This window comes from Bos grunniens, chromosome 15 (assembly GCF_055505025.1).
Source record: "Bos grunniens cultivar Pamir isolate PY7600 chromosome 15, Bosgru_T2T1.0, whole genome shotgun sequence".
NCBI classification, from domain to species: domain Eukaryota; kingdom Metazoa; phylum Chordata; class Mammalia; order Artiodactyla; family Bovidae; genus Bos; species Bos grunniens.
In genome coordinates, this window is record NC_141179.1 from 8,687,679 (window position 1) to 8,714,645 (window position 26,967).

General features: G+C 40.6%; 1 protein-coding gene across 5 annotated transcripts in view; it reads right to left on the reverse strand.

Moving 5' to 3' along the window:
* The window catches only part of ARHGAP42 (Rho GTPase activating protein 42), a 348,391-nt gene that overhangs the window by 190,179 nt on the left and 131,245 nt on the right, over positions 1 to 26,967 (reverse strand). For 2 of the 5 annotated variants that reach the window (XM_086338912.1, XM_086338913.1), the window contains exon 4: positions 16,714 to 16,775. The exons of the other annotated variants lie outside the window; for them this stretch is intronic. The gene's annotated coding sequence lies outside the window, so the exon portion shown is untranslated. The remainder of the gene's footprint in view (positions 1 to 16,713; positions 16,776 to 26,967) is intronic. 5 annotated transcript variants of the gene reach the window in all.

Consider the following 26,967-nt stretch of genomic DNA (forward strand, 5'->3'; position numbering starts at 1 on the left):
ATAACAGAATCTCTGTCACCGCATGGTTTTCCTCATCCTATGAGGTCCTGAGCTCTCTAGCAATCTTGAGCAATTTGAAACAAATACATAAATGAACAAACACAAAAGACTGTTTTCAAAACTGGCTGCCTAAACTGAAGCCACAGAACACATGCACACTGAATGTGGGTACATGCCCACACAAGCTGCACTTGTAAAGACTGCAACCAAAGAATGCAAAACAGAAGAGATCTGGGAGTGGCCCTTGCAGAGAGATTTAAGGAGCATGCTGCATAACAGATACAAGGCATCCTCACTCAATCATGCAGAAAAGGACTGCACATGTAGCCAACACAGCCTGAGAGGAGAGGAAGCACCATCTGTATGTGCTCTGTCCCAAGATCACACAGTCAGATGCCAGGATCCAACCGTTTTCTACAAATAAATTGGGAATTAAGCGAACGGTAAAAGTGTGCACTGAAGAACTGCTGCTTTCGAATTACGGTGTTGGAGAAAACTCTTGAGAGTTCCTTGGACTGCAAGGAGATCAAACCAGTCAATCCTAAAGGAAATCAGTCCTGAACATTCACTGGAAGGACTGATGCTGAAGCTCTAATCCTCTGACCACTTGATGCAACGAGCCAACACACTGGAAAAGACTGATGCTGGGAAAGATTGAAGGCAAGAGGAGAAGCGGGTGACACAGGATGAGATGCTTGGGTGGCATCACTGACTCAAAGGACAGGAGTTTGAACAAACTCCAGGAGACAGTGAAGGACAGGGAAGCCTGGCATGCTGCAGTTCAGGGGGTCACAAAGAGTCGGACACGACTTAGCAACTGAACAATAACAAAAGTATTTATATTTGGATAGCTGGTATAAACAAAACATTTTAATGTCATTACATTAATGGCTTTAGAGTTAGCATTTTCCAAATATTAAATGGGAAATTTTCAACTGCCCTATGAAGTTAAATTACAGTTGTGTTAACTCTTTATATGATTAGATGGGTATGGCCTCTTCTCATAAACTTACCAGAATTAACATCCAACTGGCTAAGAAACAAGGTATCATGTGAGAAATAAAGAACATAATATGAACAAAAATTATCATGTAAAATCTGAGTTTACACTACTCAATAATTATTAAATGAGTAGTCAGTCCACATCAGTTGAGTAATTATGAAGTATTTCAATTTTCCAGAAGAATTCTCCAAAATTCTTAAGTATATAAAAACAAGGTACTTCCACCACTATTATTTTCAGAGTTACATCATTTCTTGTGATTAATGTGCAATACCCCCAATCCTATTAACTGTTTTCCTTTGTTTCTCTATTAGTTTATACAAATATTCACTCATCAAAATGATTTAGCCCAGCTGTGCTATGTGCTAAGGATTCTGAAACACATAAGAGTTACAAGGAGCCTACTGCTTAGAAGAGGAAACAGAAAAAATAAGCAATGACAGAAACACAAAGCAAAATGCACAACTGAGGTGCACATTATTCAAAACTCCTCAGATTTCAAACTGCTTTCCTAGACAGTAAGTTTCTATATAACTCATGAATTAGGGAGGGACATTATTTAAAATCACAATATTAAAGAGCATGGACTCCAAAATTAAATCTATCATTCACTAATTGGATAACTGATTAGTGGCAGAATCTCAGCTAAAATAATGGAAGCCGAGACTCACATTATAAATTCTTTTCTCACAGTTCATGAAGGTCTGACAAAAAAGTCACCATCATACCCACAACTCGTTACTGAATTCATATGCTTCCTAGATCTGCATTCATACTGAAAAGCAGAGCAGCTAGGGCAATGGTCTCTATGCTCTGATCCTCTGACATTTTAATGACACTCTATCCTTCATTCTCATTTCTAACCTGTCTATCTTAGCCTTTCTTGTCTTCCCTTTTCATTGAAAATGACTTGAGTTGTTAGTAGGCTGTGAATGAAAAACAGTAAGGGCAACCCTCAGGTAAGTGCCTCTAAACATTAACTTGGAAAAAAAAGGTCAAGGGCAGACCACACAAAGTCTATAAACATATACAGAAGCTACGTGGCCACCGACCAGGCTAATAACAGCCTCATGTTATCTGGGAGATTTCTCACAGACAGCATTCCTCAAGCTCTACATCCAAAGGCTACACGGCTCCCCTCTCTCTGCTGTCTTCAGACATGCCTACTGTGCAAAAGCACAAACAGCCTATCTCAATTACAACAAACTAATAAACCAGTGGTTAAACTCTTGGCCAAATTATGCCCCCAATTTTTTTCAGCAATGCTTAACTTGAAAAACCTTTGTTTTAATATTTTGCTTCTGAAATTGCCACCAGAATAGCACATTCTTTTCAAATACCCTCAAAGATGACATTTATAGACTTTAAATGCAGGTATGGTTTTCAGGGGGAAAAGAATGACTGTTATTAGAGGCAATTCTTTGTTTTGACCAGTGACTTCATCATAGAACCAACTGGAGAGCTTCTCAAAGGAGGATAGAATTTATGAGGACAATTAAATAATGGTATATATCTTATGAACTAATCAACACAGTGTTTTAAATTGACAATCGGCCAGATTCATGACTGAAGGATTAATAAGAGAGGCTTTTTCCGGTTAGAAAAATATCTCAGACTTCATTGGCTGTTGCTTACTTCAAGGGCTTGCAAAGCACTCCAAATAAAATATTCCCTCTAGAAATACTTGGATTAAAATGGTGACTTGAGTGTTATGGCCAATGAAGACATTAGGGGATTGCAAGCCTCAACCAGACACAGCCTCTACAATATAAAGCTGAACCATATGTATGTTAGTTTCTCAACCAAATAAATTTTGTGGAAAGATGCCAACTAAAAAAGAAAATCTACTGTTCCCCTGTCTGCACTAGTTACTAAGACAGCTCTGAAATATCCTTTCCCCGAGGAGCCCTTGAACCAGAAGTGGTGCTCCTCGCCCAACTCAGTGAAGCCTGGGGAAAGTACAGAACAAAAGAGACAACCCTCCAAGTTCTCCTTCAGGGCAAGATTGCACAGATGCTTTCTAGTAAAACAAACCAAATTAAATGAAGCAAACTATGCTCCTGGACCAAAAACGAGTAAGTTGGTTTCTAACTCTTTCTTCATCTGAAAGATTTTCATGTGACCCTACCCACTGTCTGGGCTTCCAAGCTTAAGGTTCATGTTTATTTTGCCTAATATCTATATTTATTTATAAATTTTACTTATCTATATTTTATAGTCTATAATTTCTGGGAACAAAGATAAGAGCTTTGAGACAGTGTAGTACAGTGGGAAGGCAACCAGACTGAAAGAGCTGGAAACCTGATGACTCTAGTCATTGCTATAATCCCCGTCCCATTAATAAACCCTTAGTTATAGACATCAGTGAAGGTCACAAACTGTCCAAATTTACATCTATTTGGTCTTGAGTATTCTATAACCCCCACCAGTGGTGTGACTGTCAACTTGTTTGGTGCCAGGCTCCTCTATTAAATGGGACCACCAGTGGGCACTCCACTTCAAAAAGCACCCTTAACCCTCACTCGCTTTTGGCTAACAAAAGCATCGCTTTTGTATCACAGACTCTTATGCACAGATGAATGTGTTAATTCATTCTTGGAGGGTAGCTTTCTGTTGCTACTAAATTATCTAAAGGCTTCTCACCCTTTGGTCACAAGTAATTACATCTGTCAAGTGCAAAACTCACTGATCTGTTGGGGGGAAAACTGCGCACACTGTAGAATGAGACCACACAGGCCACACGGGCACAGAGCTAATAAGCATTTTATAATGATAGATGATTGCTCTCCTCAAAGCATCTGGAAGTCTTTCAGATTAAAAAACTACAGTCTACAAATAGTGTGGAAATAATTCAATCACTTCCACCATGGCTGAGGAAATTGAGGGATAAAAAGTTTTCAGAAACCAATTTGGAAGTAACATCCAACTAACTATTTAAAAAAACAATGAGAAAACCAATGGAATTATGAAAATGACAGTGAAATAAATAGTAATCAGTTTTATTACTAAGACTTGATGCACTTATTCATGACTGACCTCTATCGGCTACCAGTGACTCAACAGAAATTTATCTGGGTAATGATAGAAAAATAAATGAGAAAATACACTGAAAAATACTCATAAGAAAATTCTGAAGTTTTTCTGAAGATACATCCTAAAATTTATAAATGACTTGAGGTTTTGCTTTGAGGTGACTCTAATTTTTATTCCAGGGCCAAATTACTGAAAATATTTTCTTTCTGGACAAATAGTAAATCGTGCAGCCAATTTATCAAACACCACAGTATCAAACACCACACTCTAGTTAGAGTTCATGACATCTAAGTCTTATGGAAAGATTGTCTTTTAGGCTTTGGTAAAATAATTTCACATAACTAAATGTTTTACTCAAACATTTCTCTGTACTTTCAAGGACAATCACTGGGTATTCGGCATCAGTAACAGTATCTATGTAGATGAAGAAAATAGGAGAAAATACAATTTAGTAGAAATGCAAATGATTTAAATCTAGAGTCATTAGTAATAAGCCCATCAATAGCCACCAGAGCATGTGGTTTGGATTAAGGTAAAATAAAAATGCATACACATATACACATATTGCTCAAGCTACTTCAGTTATAGTAATAAAGTGTTGCTTCAAACTGTGTTGGAAAGAAAAGAAGTGTAATATATAGGAAGGAAGAATTAACAGAAAAAATAAGATAGTGAAAAGGATAACCCAGCTGACTGGGCATACACACTGAGGAAACCAGAATTGAAAGAGACACGTGTACCCCAGTGTTCATCGCAGCACTGTTTATAATAGCCAGGACATGGAAGCAACCTAGATGTCCATCAGCAGATGAATGGACAAGAAAGCTGTGGTACATATACACAATGGAGTATTACTCAGCCATTAAAAAGAATACATTTGAATCAGTTCTAATGAGGTAGATGAAACTGGAGCCTATTATACAGAGTGAAGTAAGCCAGAAAGAAAAACATCAATACAGTATACTAATGTATATATATGGAATTTAGAAAGATGGTAACGATAACCCTGTATGAGAGACAGCAAAAGAGACACAGATGTATAGGACAGTCTGTTGGACTCTGTAGGAGAGGGCGAAGGTGGGATGCTTTGGGAGAATGGCATTGAAACATGTATAATATCATATATGAAACAAATCGCCAGTCCAGGTTCGATGCAGGATACAGGATGCTTGGGGCTGGTGCACTGGGATGACCCAGAGGGATGGTATGGGGAAGGGGGTGCAGTATGGGGAACACAGGTACACCCATGGTGGATTCATGTTGATGTATGACAAAACCAATACAATATTGTAAAGGCTAAAAAATTAGCCTCCAATTAAAATAAATAAATTTATATTTTTAAAAAATGCAATAAGAGAGAGGGATATCTCCTGCTGCTTTGATTTTCTTTTACATTTTACTCCCTTTGTGGGGTGGGGAGAGAAGAGGAAAAGAGGAAAGTAACTTTCTCAGGAACATAAGCACAAGTTTACAGCCATGTTTCACTCCTCTGATACAACACGAGGCAGTTCTTTCACAGTTTTCAACATTCTGTCCAAAATCATGCTCCATCTGCCTCCCTGCAACAGCTTCTCAGCACTCAAAACTTGACGATCTGGTAACTGGGAGATGGTATTTCCAAACTCCTGCCGATTAAATGCTGTCACTTGCCATCTGCCTCTTCAAGGATGGAGTCACTAGCCACTGCATCCTCTGACCTTCAACACCCTCTGAAAGGAGCTCAGGGTGAAGATCAGGAATGAGGCACTCTGGGCTCTGGGAAAAAACTGGCAGAACAGGCCTTCAGATAGATCTTTTCAGGAGAAGATTTTATGAGCCCAATTTCTTGCATGTTCTCATATTTAGAAAAGCACTAAAATCATTAATGGAGACATCTGCTCCTCGTAACCAGCAGCAACCTTTTCGGGAAACTTCTGCCAAAATGAGGGCTTGACCTCTACACTTACCTCTCTGGAGCAGCTCTGCAGAGCTATTTGAGAGGCTGTTCCCTGGGCTACAGCCCTCGTTTTGCCCCAAATAAAACTTAACTCACAACTCTCACTTTGTGCGTTTTTGTTTTTTGTTTTTTTGTTTTTTTTTCAGTCAACAGTACATAACAAAGAAGCCTTGCCCTAGCCACAGGTCCTCATTTCCTTCCCTCCCCGCCTCTCTGGCTCTAGGAGGGACATCTCTTCCCCATACCCTCTCAAGGTCCTGCTCCTCACGGCTGTGACTCCCTCCACCTGAAAGAGTCTAGAATCTACCTGGTCTTTTCAAACCAAAATCGTACCCAGTCCTGGTCACCGTAAGACCTGGTGACTTCACTCCATTCCAATTCTCTGTGTTTTCTAAATGTTGCATGTTTATGTTTTTCTCTGTAGTGAAAAGTGAAAGTTTCTCAGTTGTGTTCGACTCTTTGAGAGGCCATGGACTGTACAATCCATGGAATTCTCCAGGCCAGAATACTGGACAGGGTAGCCTTTCCCTTCTCCAGGGGATCTTCCCCACCCAGGGATCGAACCCAGGTCTCCCACATTGCAGGTGGATTCTCTACCAGCTGAGCCACAAGGGAAGCCCAAGAATACTAGAGTGGGTAGTCTATCCCTTCTGCAGGGGATCTTCCTGACCCAGGAATCCAACTGGATCCCCTGCATTGCAGGTGGATTCTTTACCAACTGAGCTATCAGGGAAACCCTTTTCTCTGTAAGTGGACACTAAATCTTACTTCAAAGTTAAGTCAAATCCTTTTCTCATATTTCCTCTAAGAGCTGGAAAGGGAAGTACTTAATGTAAAAAAATGGTTTAAAATAAAAATATTAAAAACCTGATAACTGGCAATTAGTCAAAAAGAATTCTCTTCCAAAACACAGACAGCCTGTGTGCTGGTTACAACTTATTGCAGGAAATCATAAACTGAACCTTTACTGAACCCTCGAAACACCCTAAGGACATCATACTATGACTTTGGTCTTCACCTGTTTCTGGCTTATCCTATTGCAACTCTCCCGACTTCAGTTACCCAGGAACCTCAGAAGTAGGAGTAAATTGTCTTTACAAATTAAGAAGTGTCTTCAAAATTAGGGAAAAGAATCTATAAACACCCTCCTGTGGTAATTAAGAGGTGCTGTCTAGGGACCACCAATGTGAACATGAAACTCAATGCTTGATTATGGCTTTAGTATTCATATTTTATTACATCTACTTTCAACAAGAATTAGGTGTACTAGCAGATATTGCACCAAACATATGCACCAAATATGTGCTGATGCGCTCAGTTGTGGCTGACTCTTTGCGACCCCATGGACTGTAGCCTGCCAGGTTCCTCTGTCCATGGAATTTTCCAGGCAAGAGTACTGAAGTGGGTTGCTATTTCCTTCTCCAGGACACACCAAATATATGCACCAGATATTATCAATGAAAAAATCCAACTGTTCATATTCAAAAAGAAATGGGAAATGCCAAGGATGGAAAAATACTTCTGTGCTGCTAAACTCAAAAGCAATGTTCTTTAGTCAAAAATTCTTGAGTATCAGGGAGAAAAAGTAGCCCACTAGCTTAAAAATCAAGTCATTCATGTTCTATCCCTTAATCCCCTTCATTAGTCTGTATTTAGATACAGATTTGAAGAACTCTCTAGTAATTGGATTTTATTTAACAAATAAGGATATAGCCTTAATGCAGTAGGCACTGTTCTAAGACCTTCACAAACATTAATCCTACAATGGTAGGATTCTTATCCTATTACTGATTGGGAAACTGAATGTAGAAATACATGTACGTGAGGTCACACACAGTTAATTTTACAGGGCAGATCCAGGGTCTGTCCATTGCAAACTCTGTGCTCCTAGCTATTACGTTATGCTGGCTCCCCTAAAACACCCCAGGCTAAACTCAACACCTTCCTCGCCCTTCCCAGTCCAGCATTCCTTAGAGGTGCAATGACATCCTCATCCTCTATGTAAACTGCTCTCACACCACATCCGTATCTTCCGTCTCTCCCGCCTCTCCCGCCCTGTACCACTGGCCCCCTCCACAGTCAGTTGTCCCTTAACTTCTCTTCCCACCCACCACTTGCTTACATTGTTCCTCTCCACCTCCACTTGTAGAGTTATCATTTTGTTGTTCAGTCACTCAGTCATGTCCAACTCTGTGATCCCATGTACTGCAGCATGCCAGGCTTCCCTGTCCTTCACCATCTCCCAGAGTTTGCTAAAACTCATGTCCATTAAGTCGGTGATGTTATCTAACCATCTCACCCTCTAATCCTCTACTGCCATCTTCTCCTTTTGCCTTCAATCTTTCCCAGGGTCAAGGTCTTTTCCAATGTATTGGAAAGTATTGGAGCCAAAGTATTGGAGCTTCAGCATCAGACCTTCCAATGAATATTCAGGATTGATTTCCTTTAGGGTTGACTGATTAGATCTCCGTGCTGTCCAAGGGACTCTCAAGAGTCATTTAGGACCTAATTCTTCTTAGCATTAATACAACAGCCTTATAACTAATTTGGCCTGCCTCTGGTCTTCTATGATCTGTTCTAAATACCACCAATAAAACTAACTCCATATGCATTTGTCAAACCAGGTCCTTTGTTAAGTGCTGTGAAATTAAAAAAGAGTCAAAGTCCTGCTGCAGAGGCAGGGAACAACACAGGTGTTCCAGCTCTGATCAGGTAATCTGAAAACACTCACTGAAGCTCTACTGTTGGCTGAACTGTGTCCAAACTCCTCACCCGTCTTCCAGGCTTTCCACAACACTAAGTTTTTTCCCACTCTTTCACACAACCCCAGTCTTCCCTATTTCATCCACCCATACTTTGACATCCCCTGTGTCTGTGTTCTCTTTCCTATCACAACACTGTCTCTGCCACCTCCACGCAGTCTAGCTGAAGTCCCACCCACACAGCTGAACTACCACCACACAGCTTTCTCAATATTCCCAGCTGGATAACAGCTTCCCACAGACCAAGAACCTTAGCACCTTGGACCACATAGGACATACCCATCTGTTTTGCATTCCCCTATTTTCAAACAAGTTCTGACTTACAAAACCACATTTAAGTTTCTCCTTTGAGACGAATACATTCTCTGATATTTAACTTCAAGAAGAGCTGGCTCAGCTGAATCGACCCTTCTCCCTGTACTTCACACTACTTGGCATTCTCTTCCCTTCTCTCCGCTTCTCCTCCATTTGTTGTGGCTGGTGTATCTCGCTTAAGACCTGTCACAATGCAGTCTCCTCCATGAAGCCTCTCGAAATCCTCCAGTTAGAAGGAACTTCTCCCTCTTCTGAGTTGCCATAACATTGTTCCTGCACATCTCTCCTAGCATTCACCAGTTGGTACATTGTTGACACTATTTCCATACACCTCCACCAGCAACTCAGCAGCTCAAAAGTGGACACTTGCCTTACTCATTTCCAATTACTTATCATTTGCTGAGTTCTGTGCTATGATAGTGAGAACGGATGAGTATCAGGTAACGGGTGATTGCATTTCCATGTTGGTCCTGGTCAAGAAGCTAACATCATTAAAGAAAGTGAGCCAGATAACTCCAAAAGAGGCAGGATGGCGGGCAATATACTTCCCTTCTCCTGTGGTCTCCAACCTGTCCTTAGTCTATTGGCACCAACAGGAATGCTTGTAACTTATGAAATTATGGTTTCACAAAAGCAATACCTGGGAAGAAATGAAAGTTCTTGACATGCTAGATTGGAACTCTGACGACACTCCTACAGACAGATGGCTACTATATTGGGTTGGTTCTATGTACTCATTCACTGAAGACCTCACACAAAGACCTGAGAACCATTTGGCTGCAGAAAGTCGTGAGTGCAGTTTAGAGCTGCACTTCTGGATACAGGTTAAATTTTCAGTTCTGCTACTTATAAATATCAACAATACACAGGTCTCAATTTTTCCACATATAAAAATCCAGATAGGGACTTCCTAGTGGTGCAGTGGATAAGAATCCGCCTGCTAATGCAGGGGACATGGGTTCAATCCCTGGTCTGGGAAGATTCCACATGCTGTGGGGCAACCAAGCCCAAGTGCCCCAGCTACTGGGCCTGCGTGCTGCAGCTACAGAAGTCCACACGCCTAGAGCCAGTGCTCCACAACAAGAGAAGACACCGCAGTGAGAAGCCCATGCACCACAACGGAGAGAAGCCCCACTCGCCACCACTAGAGAAAGCCTGCACACAGCAATGGAGACCCAGCGCAGCCAAAAATAAGTGAATTAATTAATTAAAAAAAATGAAGATCATACTAGAACTTAGCTCACACAGTGAAGGTGAGAATTAAATAAGTACATGCGAGCAAAGTGCTTAACAGTGGTCTGGCATATAAGAAGGGGTTAAGCAACATTAGTGATTGTATAAACACGTAAAACATTTTATTTGACTTTAAGAAATTTATAATCAAATTGGAGAAAATAACATTTGCTGAAATACTTCTGAAATCAATTCAGCAACCATTTCCTGAACTTCAACTTATTATACAATAGACAACGTTAGGCACTAAGGAGAATAAAGGTAAGAAATTGACAATTTTTAAGTCTAGGAGACAAGGCCAGTAGGCATCCCCAATTAACTATAGTAAGTCAGATCATGTTAAGGAGTGACTAGTAGATACACTGGGGCTGCCCTAGCAGTGCCAGTGGTAAAGAACTCGCCTGCCAATGCAGGAGACATAAGAGACGAAGCCTCGATCCCTGGATCAGGAAGATCCTCTGGAGGAAGGCACAGCAACCCACTCCAGTATTCTTGCCTGGAGAATCCCATGGACAGAGAAAGCCTGGCGGGCTACAGTCCATAGTGTCACAAAGAGTCAGACACAACTAAAGTGACTGAGCACGCATGTACACACACACACTAGATGTATGAGAATGGCTCCCTAGTAAATACCTATGCTATGCTATGCTAAGTCACTTCAGTCGTGTCCGACTCTGTGTGACCCCATAGATGGCAGCCCATCAGGCTCCCCCGTCCCTGAGATTCTCCAGGCAAGAACACTGGAGTGGGTTGCCATTTCCTTCTCCAATGCATGAAAGTGAAAAGTGAAAGTAAAGTTGCTCAGTCATGTCCAACTCTTAGTGACCCCATGGACTGCAGCCTACCAGGCTCCTCCGTCCATGGGATTTTCTAGGCAAGAGTACTAGAGTGGGGTGCCATTGCCTTCTCCAAGTAAATACCTAGTCCACTGATTCTCAACTGGGGACATGTGACAATGTCTGGAGACATCTTGGCTTGTCCAACTGGGGGCGCTGGGGCAGATGTGTGCTACTGGCATTTAGCAGAGGAGAGAGATGCTGCTGACCATCCTACAATGCTCAAGTCAGTCCTCAACACTAAGGAATCATTCTGTCCAATGTCAACAGTGCCAGGTCAAGAATCACTGCTCTCTTCCAACTGTAAACAACTCTAATCTGAAGATCCAGGCCCCACATCTCTACCGACTGCCTGGATTCACTTCTGATGAAACAGGCTTTGGCACTGTGACACTCCACCAGTCTTGTGTAATAGTTGTTTCTCTTGCAGACTTACCACCCTTTGTTCACGGCCTACCCTTCCACATGTCAACACATGCCCAACTATACCACGATCAGATCTATGAAGCTGCCAAACCTCCTGGTTTTATCTTCCCCCATTACGGCATCTCAGCCCTGCTCAAGCTCCAGTTAAAACAACAGATGGTCTGTATGAAAATATCAAACTATCTTAATTTTTATAGCCTGCTTCTTGAAGCTGGCAGTAAAACCTTTTAAACCTTTGACTGAAAAGAATAAAAGGTAAAGTAAATTACTGTTACCTAACTGTTGTCAATTAAAATAACAAAGCTTCAAATGACTCAATTATCCATTGAGTAAACACACTTTAGACTTTTGTTTCCAGAATGATCATCATCCTTAATGATTTAATAACTTAAAATGCAGACTAATTTTTTTTTTATGTTTTGGCATTGTCTACCCTATCACAAAGCATACTCTGCATCAATATCTTGTGAAACACTCAGCATTTCCTGTTGCTTTAAAACATTCACTACCTGTTAACCTTGTAAATTCATGGATATAAAGCATATATCCTTGCTGACCCTAACCATACCTGGAAGCAAACTTAAACACTAAAGTTGTCACATCAAATGAGATGAAAAGTGAAAGTGTTAGTCACTCGTGTCCAACTCTTTGTGACCCCATGGACTGTAAGCCGCCAGGCTCCTCTGTCCATGGGATTCTCCAGGCAAGAATACTGGAGTGGGTTGCCATGCCCTCCTCCAGGGGATCTTCCCAAAACAGGGATCAAATTCAGGTCTCTGACATTGCAGGTGGATTCCTTCCCATCTGAACCACCAGGGGAATCCACCAAATAAAACGGCAACTATAAAAAAAAAATGGAAAACAGCAAGTGTTAGGGTAAATATTAGCCAAGATGTAGAGAAACAGGAATGCTTATGCACTGATGGTGGGACTGTAAAATGGTGCAGCCCCTATGGGAAACAATACTGTGGTTCCTCATAAAATTATAAAGGATTGTAAGCAGATTCTCAAAGAGAAATTTACACTCTATATTTATAGAAGCATTATTCACACTAGGCAAAAAGTACAATCAATCCAAGCTTCCATCAATAGATGGAAACTATCAACAGATAGTTGGACAAACAAAATGCCGTATACACATACAATGGAATATTATTCAGTCTTACAAAGGAAGAACTGTGATACATGTTACAACATGGACAGACATTCAGGATATTACACTAAGTGAAAAGCGCCATTATCTGTTCAGTTCAGTTCAGTCGCTCAGTTATGTCCAACTCTTTGCAACACCATGGACTGTAGCACACCAGGCTTCCCTGTCCAAAACCAACTCCTGGAGTTTACTCAAGCTCATGTCCATTGAGTCAGTGATGCCATCCAACCATCTCATCCTCTGTCATTCCCTTCTCCACTCACTTTCAATCTTTCCCAGCATCAGGGTCTTTTCCAATGAGTCAGCTCTTCACATGAGGTGGCCAAAGTATTGGAGTTTCAGCCTCAACATCAGTCCTTCCAACGAACACCCTGGAGTGATCTCCTTTAGGATGGACTGGTTGGATCTCCTTGCAGTCCAAGGGACTCTTAAGAGTCTTCTCCAATACTATGGTTTAAAAGCATCAGTTCTTTGGTGCTCAGCTTTCTTTATAGTCCTCTCACAACCATACATGACTACTGCAAAAGAATAGCTTTGACGAGATGGATCTTTGTTGGCAAAGTAATGTCCCTGCTTTGTAATATGCTGTCTAGCTTGTTCATAACTTTTCTTCCAAGGAGCAAGTGTATTTTAGTTTCATGGCTGCAGTCACCATCTGCAGTGATTTTGGAGCCCAAAAAAATAAAGTCTGTCACTGTTTCCCCATCTATTTGCAATGAAGTGATGGGACCAGATGTCATGATCTTAGTTTTCTGAATGTTGAGTTTTAAGCCAACTTTTTCATTCTCCTCTTTCACTTTCATCAAGAGGCTTTTTAGTGCTTCTTCACTTTCTGCCATAAGGGTGGTATCATCTGCATATCTGAGGTTATTGATATTGCTCCTGGCAATCTTGATTCCAGCTTGTGCTACATCCAGCCCAGTGTTTCTCATGATGTACTCTGCATAGAAGTTAAATAAGCAGGGTGACAATATACAGGCTTGATGTATTCCTTTCCCTATTTGGAACCAGTCTGTTGTTTCATGTCCAGTTCGAACTGTTGCTTTCTGACCTGCATACAAATTTCTCAAGAGGCAGGTCAGGTGGTTTGGTATTCTCCTCTCTTTAAGAATTTTCCACAGTTTGTTGCGATCCACACATTCATAGGCTTTGGCATAATCAATAAGGCAGAAGTAGATGTTTTTCTGGAACTCTCTTGCTTTTTCAATGATCCAGTGGAGGTTGGCAATTTGATCTCTGGTTTCTCTGCCTTTTCTAAATCAAGCTTGAACATCTGGAAGTTCATGGTTCACATATTGCTGAAGCCTGGCATGGAGAATTCTGAGCATTACTTTACTAGCATATGAGATGAGTGCAATTGTGTGGTAGTTTGAGCATTCTTTGGCATTGCCTTTCTTAGGGATTGAAATGAAAACTGACCTTTTCCAGTCCTGTGGCCACTGCTGAGTTTTCCAAATTTATTGGCATATTGAGTGCAGTACTTTCACAGCATCATCTTTTAGGATTTGAAATTGCTCAACTGGAATTCCATCACGTCCACTAGCTTTGTTCATAGTGATGCTTCCTAAGGCCCACTTGACTTCGCACTCCAGAATATCTGGCTCTTGGTGAGTGATCACACCATTGTGATTATCTGGGTCATGAAGATCTTTTTTGCACAGTTCTTCTGTGTATTCTTGGCACCTCTTCTTAATATCTTCTGCTTCTGTTAGGTCCATAGCATTTCTGTCATTTACTGTGCCCATCTTTGCATGAAGTGTTCCCTTGATAACTCTAATTTTCTTGAAGAGATCTCTCCACAATTAAAACTTTGTCTTGTTAACATTCAATGTGGCAGTCCCAGGAATCTTTAACTCAAAATTCTCTACATATTTATAGTTCTGTCAATTATGCATGCTTAGTCACTTCAGTCATATCCGACTCTTTGCAACCCTATGGACTGTAGCCTGCCAGGCTTCTCTGTCCATGGGATTCTCCAGGCAAGAATACTGAAAGGGATTTCAAGACTTAGGGATCGAACCCTCATCTCCTACATCTCCTGCACTGCAGGCAGATTCTTTACCTGGTGAGCCATGGGAAAAGCCTTTGATGTCTGCTAGACAGCAGGTATTCTTTGCTTTTTTCCTGAATTCCCTCAGGGCTCAGTAGCTCACCATCCTGGTGGCTGCAGTAGCTGATGACTGTGACGTCTTTTGGTTACTGATATGGCAGGAAGTACTCAATTTCTCAATCCCATCAGGCCAAGACCTGGTGGTTTTCTATGGGTGAACTTTGTCTCCCGGGGTTTAAAAGGTCTGAAAGGCATTTTTCACTATCATAAATTGGAAGGAAAGGAAAGAGGCATGTCAATCCAGAGTACAGAGGCCAGGGATCTCACTGAACATCCTACAGTGCAGGAAGACTTCCGTAACAAAAATTTATCTGGCCCAAAACGTCAAAGGTGCTGAAGTGGAGAAGCTCTGTCTGTGAAGCAGAGTTGCCTTTTTTCTCTCAACCTGTATGTGATCAAGCAGCAAGCCATGTTAGTATCACCTGCAAAATAAGCCCAGAATCTGACGGCTTCCACCGCTTTCATCCTGGTGCAAATGACCATGGTCTCCAACCTACTGGAATAACTAAAATAGCCTCCTGACTGGTATACATAGTTAGGAAATAATCACCTAGCTGTGTCGTCCACACTGTATAACAGTCAGGTAATCACTTAAAATTCTAGATCAGTTCACGTCCGTCTTCTGGTGACCCTTCCACAGAGCAACAGACCAACCCCTCGCGAAGCCCGACACACTCCTCACATCCCACCCCACCCCCGGCCCCTCTGCCCACATTCCCATTTGCCCCTGTGATTCAACCACACTGGCCCGGGTGCTGTCCCTCAAGCCCCAGCCACTCTCCAGCCTCAAGGTCTCTGCACTTGTTAAGCCGTCTGCACCACCACTAGACAGCTGCAGGAGAAACCAACCGCTCTTTCTTTTGTCTGGCTGCTGCTTAAATGACACCTAATCGTGAGCCTTCCTCTGACCACCCTATGTTAAAACACACCTGCATCCTCCCTGCCCTCCGTTCTCTTTCACATTCCTTTGTCCAGAGCACCTGTTACCATCTGACACTGTCTGCTCCTGCCAACTGCAAGACAGGTAAGTCTTTTTGCCCAGAACCTGACTGCTTCCAACGCTTTCGTCCTGGTGCAAATTACCATGGTCTCCAACCCAATGAAATAACTAAAATGGTCTCCTGACTGGTATTTATAGTTAGGAGATAACCACCCTGCTGTGTCTTAGCTCCTGGAGAAGAAAATCAGCATTTGGTGAATAAATGACTGCTATCTTTCCCAACTACTTCAGTGTAAAACATTACAGAAGCTTTGCTTTGTAAATAAAAACAGAAACCACGCTCTGCACACTGGTCTACCACCTGCTTTGTTTATAAAGGTATCCACATTCTACTATTGACAGCTTCAATTTTTGTGTGTAAGATACAAGCAGAATCTGGCTTAACCTATCACTTATGTGTTTACTATATGAAGGCTTATTCTTTCATAAGAAACTGAAATCAGATAGCTTTGGGCATAGTTCTTTTTTTTTTTTTTTCAATAAGAGCTCCATAAATGAGGTGGTGAACTTGGAGGGTAATTACTGGCTATGTCTAGCAAAGTATTCAGTCCGAGAAGGCAATCACAGTCCAGAACATTTATTGCACACATATCACCTATTCCATGGATTCCAAAATTTCAGTCACTCATATACTACTTCCACAGTTTTGGCCATATCCATGTCCTACATTTTTACTTATAAATTGATCCACTTCTTTTACTATGCTTACTGCAAAGCAATAATTCCCATTAAACCCAGAGTTGTTCTTTATTTAGTACACATTAAAATAAGCATGGAATTACTAAAATGTAAATTTTTCATTCATATAATGCTTAATTATATTGCTGGTGGTTTCCATTTTACACTCTGGGAAACACAGAATATTCTTCATTTATAAAAAAGAAAACATAATTCTAAGAAGCTTACTGCTTTACTTGATGTCAACAACTGGAATCAAGGTTTTCCCAACTCTGCGTTCTGGTTTCATGCTGAGTAGGAAAAACAGATTTTATTTGCATCACTTTAACAGAATTCTGTTAGGTGTGACAAGCAGAAATTATACTGTGAATGAAATATAATGTGAACAGAATTAAAAGTTTCAGATCAGTGGGGATATTTTACTATGAGAGGCCTGAATAGAAATACAATAATAACTATGTAAAGCGCTGTTCCACCACCAACTTAGTTAGATACGGTTACACAAATGAAGGGCGCCTCAGCGTGTCAAACAACAGTGTTTCTGTTGCTGAAAATATCTTAGATCCAAAGGTTTGGCAGAAGTTTAGAAATATGATTAAAGTAAGGTTTCCTACTTGACCACATTTTCCAAATGAAAGAAGGAAATACACTGTCTTTAGGAATAGCCTGTGGTTTACCACTACACTAGTAAAAAGTTGATCAAAATGCTTAAGTTAGACTGTTACAGTAAAACTCTCTTGTCTGGTATAGCTGAGGGGAAAAGGAATACTGGTTGAAATCATTCTTTTTAACTGACTCACTGTACTGCTTTCTGTTTAGTTATCCTTTAATTCCTTAAAATAAAGCACTGGAATTTCACACACAAAAGTCCTGTACATCCTTTGTTGAGTTATTCTTAAATATCTTATTCTTTTGTTGCAATTTTGAGATGGTGTATAGAAATATAATTCATATATATGAATTATATTGGTATATAAATTATATATATATGAGTTATATTATATATATATTCATATACATATATATTCTATCCACCTGGCTAGGCTCATATTTCTAATAAATTCTCTGTAGATTATTGAAGATGTTCTATGTGGGAAAATCACATCAATAAATTATAGAATGAAGGAAACAAAATTAAGTCCTAGATCTTCTATGCCTCTGCTTTTATTTTACTCCATAGATTAGGTCCCCTCCAAAATAATAATGAATTTAAGTAGCATTAATAGTAGTATATAAGGACGCTCATGGATCTGCCTGCAACGCAGGAGACCTGGGTTCTGTCCCTGGGTCGGGAAGATCCCCTGGAGAAGTGAATGATTACCCATCCCAGTATTCTTGCCTGGAGAATTCCATGGACAGAGGAGCCTGGCAGGCTACAGTTCATGGGGTCGGGAAGAGTTGGACACGACTGAGCCACTAACACAATCCCTGCCTGACTCCTGTGAATGTTTCTAATGTTTGGATGGTGAGTATTATGTTTCTAAGTCCTATAAAATGTCAGACATATACACAGTTCAGGCACAATTCACTATTATAATATTCTGCTTAAATGACAACATTAACTGGAAATGTCCTAAGGCCATGACCATACTATAATAGACAAGAGTTAGGTAATTATCTAAATTACAGTAATTTCTTCATTTCTGAAAATAATACTCATATTTAGAGGAACACATAAAACATACTCAGTCCCCTGGGCTTTGGGTGATTGGTCAAGGGTCTTTAAGTGATCTTGACTGGGCCAATCAGAGTCTTTAAAAATTTTTTTTGTTAATAGTTTACCAATGGAATTTGTAATAGTTACCAATGGAGTTTGTAATTTTTTTTAACAAATAGTTTACCAATGGAAACACCACCCCTGGTGGCTCAGAGGTAAAGAATCTACCTGCAACACAGGAGACCTGAGTTTGATCCCTGGGTCGGGAAGATCCCCTGGAGAAGGGAATGGCAACCCACTCCAGTATTCTTGTCTGGAGAATTCCATGGACAGAGGAGTCTGGCGGGCTACAGTAGTCCATGGGATCACAAACAGTCAGACACAACTGAGCAACTACACACACACACACACACACCACACCAATGGAAACTAGACAGGCCTCCTCCAGAAATAATGTCTGTGAGGTATGGAAGCAATGTTTATGAATCTCCATGTGGAAGAAGCCAACTGAGAGAATGAAACTGACAAGCACATGAAGGAGACAAAAAAGCCCTCTCTTTTGAAAGAGCTGATGAAGCTAGCTGTTCCTGGATGCCGCATGCAACCCAGGCCTTCCCACAGATGACTGAGACGTCCCACTGTCTTCCCTGCCAGTGTGCTGTCTGCCTTGCAAATGAGTGTCCTGAATGACACATAAATGACAGAATCCGCCCTGCAGGGACACAAAGCATGTTGGTAAGAATCCACTAAGAGTCAGACTTTGTCTTGAGACAGTGAGTCCTGATTCTAGGGCAAATGGCAAGTTTATGAACTTGCTGCTATTTTAAGTTAGTATTACAACTTAAAGTAAGATGTAATGAGCTATTACCCTGTATACTTACAAAATGTCACCATTGAGAGAAACTGGTTAAAAAATACACAGGATTTCTCTGTGTTATTCCTCACAATTGCACATGAATTTATAATCATCTCAAAAATTTGTTTAAAGTGTAATTAAAAAAGCTTTCATTCTCTTTTATCTTGATGGTAATTAAATGTGCAATTTCTTCTGTGAAGCTGAAACAACATGACTCTGTGGTTTAATCATGAAAACAAAAACCTTTTGCTCACTGAAGAGTATCCCAACCTCTTATTTCCAAATATCTGTTTCATCTGTCCACTGATATCTCCAAACCATCAACAGCTTTGTCATAACTTGCAAAACTTCCCCTCATGCTTATCTTTGACCTCTGTTTTTCTAGTCTAACTTATGTCTACTTAGGTTTATTTTCTTTGCCTTTTAAAATTAAATGCCCAATCCAGATCTTAAAACTTTGGAGTATGCTGCCAAAATGACTCTACATTAACTATTTATGGTATCAAAGTATCTTTGTGCTTCTTAACTATCAAAAAAGAAATCAAAACATACAGATGTATATAAACATAGTAAAGACTAACACATACCCAACTCTATCAGTAAAATATGATGACCAACCCCACAGAATAAATGTATTTTTAAAAACATGACATACACAATTGTCAGAATTCAAAGTAAAGCCTATCCACCTGGGGTCAATGGCAAAGGCAGGAAGACAGGAAGACCAGAGACGGGAGGGAAGACATGGGGAGCACAGGTGTTGTGCCCAGAAGCAGATTCTTGCAGCCACAAACACCACCTAACACCCAAAGGTTTATGCCAAAGTATGAACTAAAACTAAAAGGGATATATTCAATACAGCTTATGTCTTGAGAGGAAGGAAAAAAAAAAGTAAACGTCTGTTATTCATGTATCCTATTTTAAATTGATGGCTTTTAAAATAGCACTATCTGGTGGAAAAGTTCCCTTAAATCCTTCCAGACGGTCAAGGTTAATCTTAAAAAAATAAAAGAGGTCTTGGGAAATAGGAAAATATAAAGATTGGAAGCTTACTGTCACGTATCCAATTACAAATCTTTAAATCTAGCCATTTGATAGACACCCATGACATACCAGCTATGAGAATGGTGCCAAGCAAATGGGAAAAAAAAAAAAAAAAAGTATGCCCAAATATTAATGAAAGTGGTATACGTAAATGCAAATATGGTTCAAAATCAGGGCTACCTCAGTTCCCTCTGCTGATTGCTAGCCAGGAAAGCAGAACTTACAATAGCATACCAACCTTCATTTAACTACAGAAGGAATAAGCTGCTCTTCTTCTGTGAGAGCAAGTATGGAGCATGACAGTCAAGTCTCAGCTTCCTGTTCTTCATCCCTCTTCCTACACCATATGTAGAAGCATGTGCAGAAGCATGAACAAGCAGGGAATGGCTCGAAGGCAGCCTGCCAGGATAGCTTCCCTGTCTGACACCTATACTACAACTATTTGAAGATCTTTTCAGAATTTTTACAGACATTTCTAATCATTAAGTGTGCTAAGTCTTTTCCAGTTATAGAAGCAAAAGACATAATTCACAAATATGAACACTTTGAGGCATTTTCTGAAACCCTAGCAGTTATTCTATTCAAGGCCTTCACACGAAATTAACAAGATTTACTCAAAGAAAGTTTATTGCCCTTTTGCTAAGTTGCTTCAGTCGTGTCCGACTCTGTGCGACCCCATAGATGGCAGCCCATCAGGCTCCCCTGTCCCTGGGATTCTCCAGGCAAGAATACTGGAGTGAGTTGCCATTTCCTTCTCCAATGCATGAAAGTGAAAAGTGAAAGTGAAGTCGCTCAGTCGTGTCCGACTCTTAGTGACCCCATGGACTGCAGCCAACTAGACTCCTCCGTCCATGGGATTTTCCAGGCAAGAGTACTGGAGTGGGTTGCCATTGCCCTTTTAACCATAATGAAATAAGCTAAACAATCTGAGAAAGGGTAAATGAGAAATTGCAAGAACTTTTAAAGACACCTTTTCTTTTTCTGTAAAGGAGTAAATTTTTGGACAACCAAGGTAGTTTTCAGAACACCTGATATATAAAAGAAAAAGAATACAAAGCAGATCAGGCCTCTGTCCTCAAAGTGTTTAAAATTTAAGTAAAAGAGAACACACAGGATGCAACAGAACAGTGGGCTGAAGTCCAAAGAGCTGAAATTGAGTCCTATGTCTTAGACTCTGTCACTTACTAGTGGCATGTATCACTTTCAGTGCCTTACTCAGAGTCTGAGCTCAGTTTCAGGTTCTCAGAGGATAAATAAAAATATATATGAAAGCACTTTGCACACTCTAAAAATTATAAATCAATACTGGGACTAACAGCGATAATAAAAGCCACTGTCATTGCAGTCATGATGAGTTATGTATGACCTACCAATCCTATCTTTTAATATTTCACCAAATAACTGAAAATCAGGGAAATCATGGGAAGTCTCTACAATTCAATAAAGTGAAAAATTAGAACTCTGTACATGGAGAACATTGAGTTTGGGTTTTTTTTGGTTTTTTTTTTTAATTTCAGGTGACATCATTATATAAAAATGTTGGCATGTAGGCAAGCATATCTAGCTTGTTTCTAATAAATGTTAACCTAGCACATACCAGAAACATAATCCATACTCGTATATGTGGAATTTTGGCATTTATTTATCTGAGATAATGAAAGGAATTGGATTACTTCACAGATAATCGGACTTAAGCATATAAGAGCATCAATGCCAGAAACTCAGAGACTAATCAATATCATCTACGGACAGCATATGTGCAATGCAAAACTTTATAGCAAATTGTCCATTTAACAAAGGAAAATCTTGCATTGAGAGAAATAAGGATGTGCCATTTCCTCAACATTTAAAATATTCTTCAATTTCATGAATTCTTGGTTCAAAGGAGTAGAGAAAAACTTGGGCTCTCACATGTCAAAATGTAATGAGAAAACTGTTAATGGATTACTGAATTAATTGCCTGTTTAAATAAGAAGAAACTGAAAAATACAATTTCAAAACTTGTAATACCTGTGTTCTTCCCTAAGATTCGTAAGATACTAAACTAATACACCTACAGCACTTAATACAGCATTTCACATACTGTATTATAACATATGTTTTGCTATTGTTATGCAGTTTTTACTTTAAAAAGTTTTAGTCTGTACCTGTATGGATTATGTGAAGGCTGTGAAGCCCAAAAGCCTGGCGTTGAATACTTGTGTACCACTCATCATATGTGACTTTGACTTTTCTCCTCTTTAAAATGGATCTGTTAATAACATACACCTGAGAGGGTTGCTTGCAGATTAAATTTGTGCCTGTCCTCAGTCATGTCTGTCTCTTTGCAACCCCATGGACGGTAGCCCACCAGACTCCTCTGTCCATGGGATTTCTCAGGTAAGAATACTGGAATAGATTATCGTTTTCTTCTTTCAGGGCAACTTCCCCACTGAGATTGGACCTGTGTTTCCTGCATTAGCAGGAAGATTCTTCACCACTGAGCCACCAGGGAAGTCCTCTAAAGACCCATATAAGAGACCAAAATCTTACATCAAGAATCAACTTATATATGACACAATTTTCCCTTTTTTAATGCCAATCTAAAACTATTTTGATTTCATCCCTTATTAACTCTTATATAGGACTGATTATGGGGTTCCCCTAATGGCTCAGTGGTAAAGAATCCATCTACCAATGCAGGAGACGAGGGTCCGGTCCCCGAGTCGGGCCGATCCCTTGGAGAAGGAAATTGCAACCGACTCCAATAATCTTGCCTGGGAAATCCCAGGGGCTGAATAGCCTGGTGGGCTACAGTCCATGGGATCACAAGAGTTGAACATGACTTAGAGACCAAATAACAACAACAAACAGGACTGATTATGCTTTTTTTTTAAAAAGTATAACAACAACAACAACAACATATAACAAGGGAAAAGTTTCAATACTCTTACAAAGGAAGTGATTATTAAAGTTATACATTTCCCCTTCTAGTATCTCATCTTTTTGCTGTTGTTGTTTCCAAAGATTGCCTTGACACCTAGCCCATTTCAGTAAAGTACTTTCATTGCCCTAGAATAAAAAAAGATTAACACAGGCACTGAAGAGAAAGAATATAAATCCCAAGAAACCCATCCACCACAGCTTGGCACTGGCCATGGGTGCTTGCCATCCACCCCTACAAGGATTAAATCATGCACTGCAGCAGCTGCTGACCTCCAACAGCCCCAAAGGGGTTCCAGGTGGAGAGCAGGATGAGGCCCTCTGTGCTCCCAGAAACGGGCAGGATGGGTCTTCAGACAGTTAGATATTCTCAGGAGCTGGTTTTCTAAGCCCAGTTCTTGTATCTCCTCATCTCTAGAAAAACACTAAAATCCTTCACGGTGACAACTTTCTTGTGACAAGCAGCAGCTTCAAGAGGCCAGCAGAAACTTCCTAAAAAATACATGTGCTTGATTCCATGTACTGCCCCTTTACCAAAATCACATATATACCAACCTTCCCCCTCTCCTCTCTGGAGCAGTCTCTCAGACCTTTCTGAGGTGCTGTCTCCCAGGCTGCAGTCCTCCTATGAAAGTGAAAAGTGAAAGTGAAGTTGCTCAGTCGTGTCCGACTCTTTGCGACCCCATAGACTGTAGCCTTCCAGGCTCCTCTGTCCATGTGATTTTCCAGGCAATAGTACTGGAGTGGGTTGCCATTTCCTTCTCCAGGGGATTTTCCCAACCTAGGGCTCGAAACCGGGTCTTCCGCATTGTAGACAGACGCTTTACCGTCTGAGCCACCAGGGAAGTCCCCAATAAAACTTAATTCGCAACTCTCACATTGTGTATTTTTTTTAAGTCAACAAACCTAAAGCAAAATTTATAACTTACACAGGTCCAATGTAAATGTTAAATGCTGTGGGTAATAACAGTCAAAATAAAAGGTTTCTTATATTAATCAAAATGAAAACTATAAGAAACAAATTCACCTGAATAAATTGTTCATGGTAAACACAAGCTACAATATTCCAAAGCTGCGGCTTCCTTAACTGGAGACAAAGTTGGCTTTGTTTCCTTAATTGGAGACAAAACCTACATTGCTACACACACACATCCACACCCAAAACAACCAAACAATACACGTACACACCAAAAATTTTCTTTGTCAGGGTGAGGGACTGAGAATCCCCAGAAAGTGAGGGCCCCAGAGGCAGGGGTGGAGGAGCAGCATAGAGTGAACCAGATGATGTGGAGCCTCTATCCTGAAAAAAGGCAGAAGCCACCGGTCCACAGCCTGGGAGTTCCTATTTATTATCACTTGACATCTCCACTAAGACCAGGAGAATAAATGGGACTTTGAAGAAGCTGTCCAAACAGCTTTCTCCTGATTCTGCTACAGATCCGCACCTCCTGTGCTGATTCTACCCCATCTGAACAAAGTCTGGATTCTACACTTCAGGGCTTGACCCTCCCACCTCGTCTCTTCTGTCTGCACGCTCACAGACTGGGTGAGCTCATACATTCCCACAGCTTTAAACACTCTCAACATGTTGACAATGTCTAAATTTATATCTCCAGTTCCACCTGCTCCCCTGAACTCCAGACTCATATATCCATATGCTCCCTTGACAAGGCTACTTGGATATCCAGTAGGCATCTAAATAGATCCAACATTTAACCATTTCTTCCTCATCTCCTTCATCCCAATAAATGGCAACATATTCTACCAGCTACATTAGTTTTATTTCTAGCATTTACCTCCCTCAGATTTAATTTGTTGACATGTCTGTTTCTTCCCAGCAGAATGCAAACTGCATGAATGCAGCTATTTCTACTGTAATACATAAGAACCAAAGGAGACTGATTTAAACTGTATGGAAAGTGTGGGCCCCCACAAGGTACAGGAGGTGAAGTCTGGAGGAGAAAATGGAAACTCTCATGAAAGGATACGAATAAGGATGCTCAAGGCAGAAGAAATGATGGATGCAAAGTTCTAAATTCAAATGAGGCTTGTAGAGAGACACACACACTAGAAGCAGAAAGAAAACCCAGCAGGATGGAGAATAGGAAAACAGAGGAAAAGTACTGAGAAGGCAGGAATGGCAGGAGCAGGGGCGAAGGATAGTTTCAGAGATTCTGGGAGAAGGGATGTCAAGACCAAAGGCTGACAGGAGAAAGGGTCAAATTCAGCGCTTCAATAGAAATGACAAAGAGGAGGCTACCAAGATCTCTTCCGGAGGGCTTCAACTGAGCATTTCATTCTTCTCCAGAGGGGTCTCTTGATATGTTAATATTAATTTTGAACAGCCTGGGCAAAATGGTATCATTTTCATGGCCCAGTCAGCTGTGATCTGAAGTAAAATAGAGCAGTTCCTATGGAAGTATGGAAATGGAAGCAATCTTACCAGGAAATTTACATGGCTGAGGATTCCCCCTCTGCACTCGGGATCGTCTCAAAATATTTCCACCAAGACATCCGATCTATGACATCTCTAATCAAAAGCATGCAAGTGATGCACTCTGTAGGGGAAAATCCTAACATTTCCAATAAAGATGCACCAAAAAAAAAAAAAAAAGCCTATGTCACTAATCAATACCATATCCTGACTGCAAGTACAAGAATTTTACTAAAGTCATTACAAAAGGCTATTAAATTCTTTCTGACACTTGTGCTGTTAAAAGGCTGTCCTCTCATAGCCACTTGATGGCAAGTGTCAAAAGACATCTTGGGGAATGTCAAATCATGGAAGATGGACTTTTGAGTGAGAAGTAAGAGAGAGAATAAACTATGCCCACACAAGTTCTAAAACGGGTATTTTCAAACTTTTCTTCATTATTTTGCCTTTTTTTTTATCTCAGACCTTCTCTGAAACAACAAGTAAGGCAATCAAAATCCTCAACAGGACTTCACTCATGAATACAGAATTCCCTTATTGCCCCAACATGAGAGACACTGCTGAGGGCAGAAATATAGATCTCTGAAACACTATGAGCTAGTAGGCCAATCCCCATCTCCACTGCTTATGAAATACGGTACCATATTCCTCAGCCACTGTTTCTTGGTTTTCTCCCTTTATTCTGTCATCATATTAAATCTCAACATCCTGCTCATAAAACATCCAAATGCCAAAGCTCAGCCTTCTTAATTTCTAAGGACTTTCTCTACGCAGCTACACCTTAAGTTTATCACTATGCAAACCAGCACCATGGCCAAGTTCACTGTTTCAACTCCCCCTCTTGACCACAGCTTCCTTGTCTCTCCTGTGATCCTAGTGTAGCCTTCAATACAATTAAGCCATCATGCTTGCCCTCTCTGCTTCCTAAGGCCGTCAGTACCCTCCTGCCTCAATCATCACTGTACTCATATCATTATATATATATACAAACCCACGGCCTTGTAATCCAACACCACGTCTTCTATGCCAACCACCCCCTGAACCCCTGACTTCCCAACTATTCTTACCACTCACAACCCAGGGCTCTGGATACTGTTAGAAACATCTGTGAAAACATGGTCATTAATCTTTCCTGGACATATTCACGATGTCTAGCTTCAGCATCTCTTTATCCCTAGGCAGGAGGCCCTTTCCTCTTGTAGAAACTGCTCCTGGCTGTTCTAAACTATTTCTACTAACTCCTCTCTCAGCAGATGACCATTTCTTCCTAACAGTATTATCTATCTGTCCAACCAACCAATTTACTGTCCAAAGATCTGTGTTTTAGTCAATCCTCCTCCTTTTTGTCCCAGCACAGGAGAGCTTTTCCCCTGATGTTTGCAGGCCTCCCCTCAGTGCAATAAGAACATTCTCTAGGCTCATTTTCCTCTTGCAAGCTACAACACACTTTCACATATTCTTTATACATTTTCTAAAATTATAGCCCATGCTAGTTGACTTGAGGCAGGAGACAGATGGGCCTCCAAGCTAAGAAGCTGGAGTCTGTCCCCTGTGGACAGATACTCCAAA